An 11,057-nucleotide genomic window follows, 5' to 3' on the forward strand; every position below is an offset into this window, starting at 1 on the left:
TAGGGAAGAATTCCTGAGACCTGGAACTTCAAGAACAAAAGGTCATAGATTTAAACTAACTAAACAAAGATGCCGAAGAAATATAAGAAAATTCACTTTCGCAAACAGAGTGGTAGACGGTTGGAACAAGTTAGGGAGAAGGTGGTGGAGGTCAATTCATTTAGTAGTTTCAATGAGTTATATGACAAAGAGTGCTGGGTAGACGGGACACCACGAGCGTAGCTCTCAACCTGTAACTACACTTAGGTAAAATTAAACCAAGTGATCGTCATAGTGGCTGATGAAGACTCAATACTTACATTCAAATGTAGAAATTCTTGAGAGGATTGACAGAATGGAAATAGAAAATGTTCACAATAAATACCGATAGATTAAGAGAGCACAGATGAAAGCGTGAGAAAATGATGAGCTATAGAGATATTAGAAAGCTTTCTTTAAAAGCGTTAGTACAGTATAGTTGGAAAACGGAACTAACTAAATGAGCAGGTTGTAGACACCATCTCCAGTCATAATTTCAATAGTAGATGTGATAAAAATTCAGGTCGGAAATCATTGGATTTTACACAACCGGCGGCTTGAAACATAGGGTCAAAGAGCTAAAGTTCGATTTCCGGACATAAATATGTGAGCGCGCGCACACACACACACACACACACACACACACACACACACACACACACACACACACACACACACACACAAATCTCGTACCCACAAAGGGGCCTCGTAGCCTGGTGGATAGCGCGCAGGACTCGTAATTCTGTGGCGCGGGTTCGATTCCCGCACGAGGCAGAAACAAATGGGCAAAGTTTCTTTCACCCTAAGTGCCCCTGTTACCTAGCAGTAAATAGGTACCTGGGAGTTAGTCAGCTGTCACGGGCTGCTTCCTGGGGTGTGTGTGTGTGTGGTGTGGGGAAAAAAAAAATTAGTTAGTAAACAGTTGATTGACAGTTGAGAGGCGGGCCGAAAGAGCAAAGCTCAACCCCCGTAAAAACACAACTAGTAAACACAAATGGGACAGGAGTCCCATTTGGAGTCCCAACCGATGCTCGAAAGGCGGGGTCCAAGAGTCAATGCTCGATCCTGCAGACACAACTAGGTGAGTACAACTAGGTGAGTACACACACACACACACACACACACACACACACACACACACACAGGGACCTCGCAGCTGGGGACCTCAAGTGGACAGCGCTTGGGGGTCGTAGTCCTAAGGGTCCGGGTTCGATTCCCGGCCGAGGCGAAGACAAATGGGCAGAGTTCCTTTCGCCCTGATGCCCCAAGTCACCTTGCAGTAAACAGGTACCTGGGAGCTAGACAGCTACTACGGGCTGCTTCCTGTGGATGTGTGTGTGTGTGTGTGTTAGAGAAATGTATGTAGTAGATATAGAAGAAGAAAATAGATTGGCTAGAAGGGCAGGATCCAAGAGCTAATAGCTCGATTCTGCAGACACAAATATTAAATACAAATACACACACACAAGTGCTCATCTCCTCGGTCATCAGCCATACCCACACAGCACGTGACACAGTCACAACACAGGATTGACACAGATCTTCTCCTCCCGGTGGTGGTGTCCACGTACTCTGCGGGCCCCGTCGTCCACAGCAGCTACTGAGGGAAGTCCTGGGAGGCTCCCTCGGGGCTCTAGCAGTCTCTGGCGGCTTAGGTAACCGACCTCCTCCCTGCATCTTCCATTGACGTTGCGACAAAGGCATTCTGGGTTCCTGGAGGCGAAGAGACGTGCTTATTGTGTGAAAGCATTTGCAAAAACTCGGGAGAAGTGGAGAGATAAGTAGATTTAAGCTTGTTGTCCCATCTATAGACAGGCTATATTCATTCAGCATGCTTATTCTATTTATCGTAGCATGTTTGTCTCGTCACAAGACTTTGAGACTCAAATTCAAATTGAAATAAGTTTATTGAGGTATAAATACACACAGAGGGATGAGGTAGCTCAAGCTAATCTCACCCCGTACAATACAACAATATATATATATATATATATATATATATATATATATATATATATATATATATATATATATATATATATATATATATATATATATATATATATATATATATATATATATATATATGATATTATTAATCCCCTAATCCCGACGATTAAGGACTCCCGGCAGGTTGAGATGACGATTTTTTCAAGCACTCATCAGTATAAATAACAGATTGATCTTAAGGCCAGTCTTCGTTATTGTGAGAGAGAATAACTGTTTATAAAGGATGTATATATTTAAAGATTCGAGACGGTAAGATTGAAAGGGTAATTTGATAGAAAAACTCGAGTTTCTATTGAGCAGGACGACTTTATTCTCTATGACCATGTGCTCAGATACTCACTTCAGTGACAGCGGATGAATAGCTACTGCTTAATTAATTAATTGTATTATATTTTAATGTAACAAATACATAAATAGTACTAAAAACCAATCCCAATTTATCTGTAACACATCACCATTTTGAGAACACAGAAAAGCTATCTTAATCATTGATCAATCATCAAAATAGGATGAAGTCTTGCCGGTATAAACCTTAACTGATACTATTGTGGGTGTAGTCGAGATAGTTCCTGGATAGGTGCCTCTGGGTGCCAGCAGTGAGTGCCACGAGGGGTGGTGGAGGAGGGTCTGTTTACCTCGGCTTCCCAAGCATCCAACACCTCCCTCTCATGGAAAAAAATCATCCTCATGCGTTCTAATTTTCCTCCTCCGCCGCATTTGGACACAAATTACCTGTGAGGAGATGGGAATTTAGTAATGTTGGAATTTATGTTAAGGAGGGCGTTGATATGTTTATGTGTGCAAGGGATATGTAGGAAGGCTGTGTGTCTGAAGGGTGTGTATTCTCCTATATGTGCTGTCAGGTAGAGCTTCAGTTTCCGGGAATCGACTTTCGGTCGCTTATTGCAATGGCTCCCTTCCCTATTGCTTCTCATCATAACTTTTGAAACTATGTATGGAGTTGGCATCAATTACGTCGTCTTTAAGCTCATTCCACTTGTTCACTACTCTGATACTGGTGAAGCTCTTTCTTGCTCTCCTAGAGCTTATCTGAGTGTTTAGTTTCCACCACTTCCTCTCATTCCATTTACGCCCTCTCGTTCCACCCTTGCAAATACTAAACATATACTTTTTGTCCACTGTGTCATTGTAGCAAAGAATCTTATTTGTCGTAATCATGTCCCTGTTTCCCTTCTCTCTTCCATCCTGGTAAACTGTGGTTACCTTTGAATTTCCTCATAGCTCAGTGCTCAGAGTGCAGGGACCAGTCTTGCGGGATATGTGGCTACATTTTCTTGAACTGATCAAACATGGGTCGTGCAAAACATCCAGAAAGTTTCTTTACCCGGGGGTCTGAAATGAACCCTAATGCTCTGTAGTTTTTCATATGCCGCTGATGTTATCCTTGATAATTTACCTGAATTTACCTGAGGCCCACTAATACTAGGGGCCTCGACGAGGAAAGGAAGCCGAGAGCTTGTCGAAGGTCCCCCAATTTGCCCTGAGGATTTTTTTCCACTTGTATTTTAAAACCCAACAAAGTTTTGTCATTTACCACTTCAGCGAGTAGGCTTTTAATATATGCCTCTGGTAACAGGCTTGAGACTATGGGCCTTTTATGATCCAAAATTGAATTCTCTTTTATCATCCTCACCCCTTTCCTCAATTTTATCACGTGGCATTTGCTTGTATTAAGTTCGTCAGCCATTTTTCAAGCTATCTCTAATTCCTTCCTCCCGTCCCATCCCAAAACATTATCCTGAACCCTTCCCAATGCTATATTGTCGTTATGGCTTGGCGCTTTTCCTGTGATAGTTCCCTTCTAATCTGTCCAGACAGAACCGGAGCATTCTGCATGCCTCTTCTGTGTTGAATTGTCTCATAAATTTTTCATCATCCATGGACGATCTAACTTCATGTTACATTATTACATCATTGACTGTGTCGTTGTTTGTTGTTGTTGTTTAAGATTCAGCTACTTGGAACAAACGTTCCAAGTAGTACGGGCTATGGTGAGCCCGTAGTGGGCTTAACTTTGACTGTATCACCAAGGTACTGTGTCACTACAATGCAGTGTCACTACGGTACAGTCCCTCTACGGTACTGTCACTACTGTAGTCAGTCTCTCACTATGTCAGAAGTCTGTAAACTTAAGCTTTACTGCCAGATGCATTTATCCAAAATACATATGAAAGGTAGCTCAAATGTGGCGCAGTTTTAGGCCAACCTGAATCAAACCAAATTCAATCATGATGTTCAACAGTTCATGTGAGCGTCACTATGTCAGCCAGTTAAACACCATTGGGTCTGGCTAGTAGCTGGCAGGGTACCTTCTCCGTTGTCTAGGGGGACCGCGATAAGTCAAACATGTGAGTACAACTAGATGAATAATGGAAAACCGAGTATGAATGTGGGCCAGTTTCATAAATAATAGTTATTCTTTGAAATGTGTATTCGTTTTCTTTTGTAATAATAGCCTAGTTGTCATAGAAAACGAATACATTTTTTACTTAAACCCTAAACTACAGTAAAATATTCTTATTATTGTTCTACTCACTTCAAAAGGCAGGAAGATTATATAAACCAGGAAGACTATATAGGCAAGAAAGACTATATAGACCAGGAAGAATATATATGCCAGGACGACTATAAAGACTATTTAGATGCAGTAGTATCTACAAAAAATCCCCGAATGCAACCAGAATACGTCAGAGTAACGTACCACATCTTATACAGAATACATTTGTATAAAACGCAAATATTAACCCTATTCGTGGATGCGTAGTCCTATAAGAGGACCACGCATCTTCAGACGAACATGTAAATGTTGAGGATCTCTCCGGCGAAGATGAAAATGGTCCAAAGAATGCAATCTCTGCGCCTTAATAGGTTACGATCACCAATGTTTGAGGGTCACGATGCGCCTGGCATTATGGACACAACCACAGGTCAATACACCGCTTTCAGAAATGACCAGACGATCACCATTGACTTACCGCGGAATATCGTCGAGGATCTCCCCCACGATACCCTGCACAGTTGCCTGTAGACACCTATGTACAGACACGAAGCCAAAAGAGAAACTGAGGAAACAAAATAGAGCCCTAAGGGCCCCCTCTGAAATAGTGATGCAATAGTGGAATACCAAACAAGGACTTTTGGCTGCTGTGTAGCCCTTTAGGTCTCTTTCCTTTTGATCTTCCCCCTGGTGCATTGTGCAGTGTGATGGATTCTACTCTCTATCCTAAATTCCTCGCGCGGTTGCCGGGTTAAGCCCTGGCTCTACTCTCTACGACTACGAAGCTTCCTCTCCAGACTGTACTTCCGATTATCCCACTTTCTAGACCCCATTCATCCACAGATCTACAGTACTTGCTACTGGTACTGGTAATGGCTTCAAACAGCCTCCACTTGCGGGCCTCTACTTATTCATGCCTGTGTCTCCTCTGGGGTGGCCTAATCTTTATCAATCAATCAATCGGTAATTTATAGAACCACCGGATTTGAATAAACACATTATAGTTAATGTTACTGTAATTATTGCATTAGTGTAAATTACGAGTAATTAGACACCAGGGTTTGTGACTGGATTTATGTACCAATACACCGATATATGTATCCCATTTGTCGGTGTATGTAAACTGAGAGTTTACTTTAGCCCTGGAGTATGTTCATGATTAAGGTATACTTACTGATGGTTAGTAAGCTGTTACGATGGTAGGTCCTCTCGCGGTTGTAAGCCCTTAAAGCCCATCAATAAGCAAGAGAAAACCCGCAGTTTAGCAACGCTACCAACTCCAGGAAACGTTCATTTGCAATAGATGATGCAACATGAGTATTGAGTTTCAAGCGAGCAGTAGATGTCGTATTCAGACGTGACAAGGGACATGAGGCGCTTGGGCCAGCGTGATAGGACTAAATGGGTAGTCAAATGCGTCACTATGAAGACAGCTGACCAGGAGACTGATAAGTCAAGCTGACTACTTGTCCCCGTCTTGGGAACAAAATTTAAATAACAGCTTATTGGAGAATTCCAAATAATTCGGCAATAAAGGAAAAAAATCATTGACTAGTGTTTATCTTTAAATGTACACAAAGATATTTTATTTTTACACTGGCGGGTAAATCTTATCTAGTAACAGATGGTTAGTCTTCCCTTGACTCTATTGAGAGTATGGCCTTTTATGATACAAAATTGAGTTCTCTTTTATCCTCCTAACCCCTTTCCCCAATTTTATCATAGTGCTACATAGCCTTCCCAGTTTGGTGCCTTCTATTGATAATTACTTACTTCCCCTGAGTCTATCATGAGCTAGACTAGTTCCCTGCTAGTTGTCCCAGGAACACAATCCCCAATTCCTGCTGGGTGAACAGGGGCGAACAGATGAAGATCGGTGTTCAATCACTGCGTCCTTTCTACATCTCGAACCCGGGCAGCCTAGTCTTCCAAGGCGTGATGTGTGGGGGCTCTACCCTCAGCATAGGACTGTGTTCTCCACTCTGTGGTGCGAATGTCTTAATATATTAACCCATCTGTAATAGGTGCAAATATTGTACACAAAACTTGCATGATAAGATACATAATATAATACACATTTAAACTGTTATTAAATGTCTTGGTTTGTTTATAAGTTAGCAAACTATGTTAGTAGATCGTTTGTGCTGTAACTGGCTTTGCTAAATGAATTTTGGGTTCAATTAGCGAGCTCATATTATGAACCTCTGTAGTCTTTTCAACTGAAAAGACGCCATGCTGAATGGGTATGGGGTCCACTGCGGCTCACAGGATGGGTATGGGATCCACTGCCGCTCACAGGATTGGTATGGGGTCCACTGCCGCTCACAGGATGGGTATGGGGTCCACTGCGGCTCACAGGATGGGTATGGGGTCCACTGCCGCTCACAGGATTGGTATGGGGTCCACTGCCGCTCACAGGATGGGTATGGGGTCCATTGCGGCTCACAGGATGGGTATGGGGTCCACTGCCGCTCACAGGATGGGTATGGGGTCCATTGCGGCTCACAGGATGGGTATGGGGTCCACTGCCGCTCATAGGATGGGTATGGGGTCCACTGCCGCTCACAGGATGGGTATGGGGTCCACTGCCGCTCACAGGATGGGTATGGGGTCCACTGCCGCTCACAGGATGGGTATGGGGTCCACTGTGGCTCACAGGATGGGTATGGGGGTCCACTGCCGCTCACAGGATGGGTATGGGGGTCCACTGCCGCTCACAGGATGGGTATGGGGGTCCATTGCCGCTCACAGGATGGGTATGGGGTCCACTGCCGCTCACAGGATGGGTATGGGGTCCATTGCGGCTCACAGGATGGGTATGGGGTCCACTGCCGCTCATAGGATGGGTATGGGGTCCACTGCCGCTCACAGGATGGGTATGGGGTCCACTGCCGCTCACAGGATGGGTATGGGGTCCACTGCCGCTCACAGGATGGGTATGGGGTCCACTGTGGCTCACAGGATGGGTATGGGGGTCCACTGCCGCTCACAGGATGGGTATGGGGGTCCACTGCCGCTCACAGGATGGGTATGGGGGTCCATTGCCGCTCACAGGATGGGTATGGGGTCCACTGCCGCTCACAGGATGGGTATGGGGTCCATTGCGGCTCACAGGATGGGTATGGGGTCCATTGCCGCTCACAGGATGGGTATGGGGTCCACTGCCGCTCACAGGATGGGTATGGGGTCCACTGCCGCTCACAGGATGGGTATGGGGTCCACTGCCGCTCACAGGATGGGTATGGGGTCCACTGCGGCTCACAGGATGGGTATGGGGGTCCACTGCCGCTCACAGGATGGGTATGGGGGTCCATTGCCGCTCACAGGATGGGTATAGGGTCCACTGCCGCTCACAGGATGGGTATGGGGTACACCGCCGCTCAAAGGATGGGCGGCGATCATATCAAAGGATATGTTCCTCTGACATATAGTCAGTGGGAAGAAGGAAGTATTCCTGACTGAATGTGCCACATTCAGTCAGGAGTGTAGAATAACTCTTACAAGGCAGACGTTCCTCATTAGACTACATGGGGCTCATAACACTCCCCTCCCCTTATTTTTGAGTTATTCTCAGTAGTTAGACCCACAACACAGCTTTAGCCACTACATTGTCTCAGTCATCAACAAGCTACAATGTCCACCATCCAGTCTGGTGCACTCGGGATGCCTCCTTCCGAACTCTTACCTTGGTCGTACACCATAGTACATCCTGTGGAAAAGTTCGGCTCATACACACCTCGTGTGCAAATGAGTTTTTGCCAACCTCATAATTCCCGTAGCCCACAACTCCTCTGTGGCTGTCTCCCATAGTCATCATGTCCATTACATTAAAGATATCTTCGCCAATTGCCTCAACTCCCAATGTACACTATCCTGTAAACTCTCACCAATGAGTTCATCCGTCATACCTCACCATCTTGACTTCTTCGCATTCCGTCTACTCTTGCTTCACTTTCATTTAACTTCTCTCCAACACTGGCTTCATCGTGCTTCCACATAGACACTGTATAATTAGTTCAATGGGTTCTCACACCATCTTCTCCTGAGATGTGTATCCATGACACGGACTCCGGTCTCTCAACGCCAAAGATATGCCACATCTTCTGCATTCCACACGTCAAGAGAATCTATTTTCCACATCTATTTTCTCTTCCTTCTCTGTCGTCCTCATATTTCAGTCTGTGGCCTTCATCGACGATCCTTTCTTTCATTTTCACATTAAGCTGTAACTTCATCCTCTTCGTCTTCCATCGAACCTTTAACTTTCTTCTTCTCATACATTCTTGCTTTAGTATCTTTCTTTTCTCTCGTTCGCTCTACCTCGTAACTTCAATTCTTCCCACTCAACTCTTCCTCGTTCCCTCAAGGTTTCCTTAAGTACAGTACTACACTCAACTGTACTCAACCGTACCCGTCGTTCTACCTCTACTGGAGTGTTAGTAAGTATCTCTCCGCACATACTATCTCTTCTCACTGCCTCTTCTTGCCTATCACTCCTCTTCATTTTCTCCCCTTCACGCTTCCTATGAAATGTGACAACTTCTGACATCTTACACCACTCAATTTCATCTTCCCTATACTTCTGTTCCTGTGGACAACTTTTCACTCTACTCTCATATTCAGTCTCTCCATATTCTTCACACCTGTTCAACATGTTTATGTCCACTTCTTGGTTCTCCTCAAGCCATGTTTAGTGCGGTTCAACTTCCTCCCGTATCTTCTATTATGCGCCTTAAGCACATCCCCAGAGACTCCACCTCTATCTTCTCTTCTAACTTCCACTCACTCTCCATGTTACCACAAGCCGGGAGCTCTGGATAAGGACTCGTTCCTTCATGCTCTTCACTCACCTCTTCCCGCCTGATTTCCAGCTCCACCACCAGAGTTACTGCATCCACTGGGCTGAGATGGGGTGTGGGCTGAGACGGTCTTGCTTCAGACCTCTCTCCAATTCCTCCACCTCGATTCAGATGAGCCTCTAGCAACTTCCTTGCTTTCACCTTTGACTCAACCTCGAGTGGGGGACAACGCTGTGAATCTCTCATCGAGGATGCCACAGTCCGAAACATCTGCCTCGATTCATTCTCAGGCAGGATCAACATTATTCTCACAACCCTCCCAGATCCTTTCAAAAGGCTCACTAAGGGTCGGGATGGGTTTCAAATATACTTCACGCGTATCCGGTGCCGGTCTACCTGCACATTGACACGACAAACATGTTCTACAATATTTCTTAGCATCTCCCCAGGTATAGGGCCAATAATAGTGTTCTCGCATCTTCAACCGAGTCTTCTGACTCCCAAGTGTTCTGCCATATCTCCAGAATGGGCTAGTTCCATCACTACTTCCCTAAAATATCTAGTTACCAACACTTCGTGATTCTCCATCCATACTTTATCCGCGTCGGTTCCATCCGGTCGCCATTTCCTCATTAGTATGTCGTCCTCCATATAGTAATATATCAGGGACTCTGGACAAGAGTTCTCCATTTTGTCTTTCAGATCTGGTCCTCTAATTCATCGTTTTGGGCTTTAATCAGGTCCACTCGATTTATACTCCATCTTTCCGGCAGAGTCATTCTCTCCTCTGACCTCGCCACTATCTCGTCCTCTCGAGCTGGACCCTCACCAAACAGCCCTCTTATCTCCACGTCAGTTTCCTCCCGCGTCTATGGTAAAAAGTAATACACACACAATAAAAAACACACACAGGCAGGTACACAATGACTTGGCCCAGGGTACACAAGGACACTCTGATTCATCCTCTAAGATACTAGCCAGATCTACTTTTTTCAGGTGTTCCGTCGGTACCGTGGCCCTTATGACATATCTCCGGTACAGCTTTCACTATTAGCTCCGGCAGCACCTTTGCCCCGCACAAGTCGTTTCCTCTAATCACTTGTATCTCTGGAACAGGTATGTCAGGACACACTCCCAACATCACCTCCGCCGACAAATACTCAGACCTCAGTCTGACAGCACACATGGGCATGTCACTCTGACAATAACCATGCACCCTTATTCTGCGACTGTCAGCTTAAAGTCTCTCGTCCCAGATCAGGCTCCTTAGAATCAAGCTCTGATTCGCCCCTGTATCTCTAAGGATTTCTACTTCTATTTCAGATTGGTCTCCCATGTTGACCCAACCTTGACAGACGGTATCTCTCGTTCATTAATCTCTCCTGTGGTTTGTTTCTCGTCAAACTCACACATGAGTTTCGGGGGTCATACAGTGCAAGTGTCACCACTTTCTTGCCCTGTCTGCAATCTCTCATTACATGACCATACCTAATATAGCATCTTACCTGGGAGATATTCCTTCTCGATCCTGTGATGTTTTGTCCACCAGAGGGGCTTCTTTGATTCTGTCCATTTGTCGTGCTGTTGCTTCTCTGTACAGACACACCACCTACACTAAGCAGTGTCTGGCTGGTTTCCCAACGTCTCTGTACAGACTTTGTCTCTTGCTTGTCTCCTGTAGCTGGACTCTGAAACTTCCTTTCATAGGGTTT

This window comes from Procambarus clarkii, chromosome 29 (genome assembly GCF_040958095.1).
Source record: "Procambarus clarkii isolate CNS0578487 chromosome 29, FALCON_Pclarkii_2.0, whole genome shotgun sequence".
NCBI lineage: Eukaryota > Metazoa > Arthropoda > Malacostraca > Decapoda > Cambaridae > Procambarus > Procambarus clarkii.